Here is a 1,523-nt window from a genome sequence, read left to right as displayed (position 1 = left end):
CAAAAGTCCATATTTCTGGGAAAGTCTCTAAATCTAACATTGCTTTTTGGCTTCTGTAGTTCTGCATTTGGCTAACTGTTCTTGTTAACTGAAGTATGCCAACCCAGACATGGCTTCTTTTTGTGCTTAAAAGCTCATCCTGAGAAAGGGTGAATCTGCACTGGAATCCCAAACACCTAGGGTAGTCACTGGCCTACTACTAAAGACTTTCTATTGTCTGAAACCCATTCTGAGCAGTCTTCTCTAGTGAATGCTCCAAAATACTACTGTCAGGGAAAAAGCCCTATGGAGAACAGCAAGAAAGCAAAACTCACTAAGTCAACATGATCAAACTCATATGAACTCAGAGAGACTGCGGAATCATGCACAGGTCTGCATGCATATATTATAGCTTCCAGTTAGTGTTTTTATAGGACACCCGAGTGTGCCAATGAGTAGGTCTTTGATTCCTGTGCCTTGTCTTGGACTCTTTCCTTCTGTTTTTCCCAATTGTAATATATTGTTGTTTGTTTTATCTTATTATATTTTAGATTTTTGTGTGTGTATGTGGTAGGGGAGGGGATAAAGAATGGTCATTGGAAACTATAGGGCACAAATGAATTCTACTGTTCTAGAGCACAGGAAAGCAACAGTGACTGAGCACATCAATTAATTGTACATTTTAAATAGTCAGTAAAGAAAAGTTTAAATGTTTCCATCAGAAAGAAATGATAAATGTTGCATAAAATCAGAGGCAAGGAAGACGGAACGTCTGTCCCAACACCAGGAATTACTGGGATGAACGGAACCCAGGCACTCAGGAACTCCACCCTATCAGTGGGACAAGTTCCTTCCAGTCTGTCTGGGCCAGTGCCCTGAGCAGACCTTGTGTGCAAACTCCACAGCCAGTACCACAACACTCAGAGGAAGCTCCACTCCCAGGTACTCTAACACGCCCAGGATCATAGGATCAGAGGTGAGGAAGATACAACATCTGTCCAAACACCAGGAGTATTGGGGACCAGCGGGACTCAGGCACACAGGAACACTGTTCAACCAGTTTCATGGGTTCCTTCTGGTCTGTCTGGGCCAGTGCCCTGAGTAGACCTTAGGTACAAACTTCACATCCAGTCCCACAACATTCAGAGGAAGCTTCTTTTTTTTATTAGATATATTCTTTATTTACATTTCAAATAATTTCCCCTTTCCTGATTCGTCCTTCCCCAAAAGTCCCATAAGCCCTCTTCCCTCCCCCTGTTCCCCAATCAACCCCCTCCTGCTTTCTCACCCAGGATCATAGGATCACAGCAACTTGGTCACAGTATCTCAGGGTCCTAGAGGCAGCTTGACTCCTAGGAGCTCACACACACACAGGATCTCAGGATCACAGGATTCCAGAATCACAGGATCACAGAGACAGCTTGATTCTGAGGAGTTCTGACACAACCAGGATCATAGGAAGGACAGGCTCCAGTCAGATATAGTGTGAGGGCAGATAGCACTAAAGATAACCAGATGGTGGGAGGCAAGCACAAGAACATAAG

This window comes from Apodemus sylvaticus, chromosome 7 (assembly GCF_947179515.1).
Source record: "Apodemus sylvaticus chromosome 7, mApoSyl1.1, whole genome shotgun sequence".
NCBI classification, from domain to species: domain Eukaryota; kingdom Metazoa; phylum Chordata; class Mammalia; order Rodentia; family Muridae; genus Apodemus; species Apodemus sylvaticus.
This window is presented reverse-complemented; position numbering follows the sequence as displayed.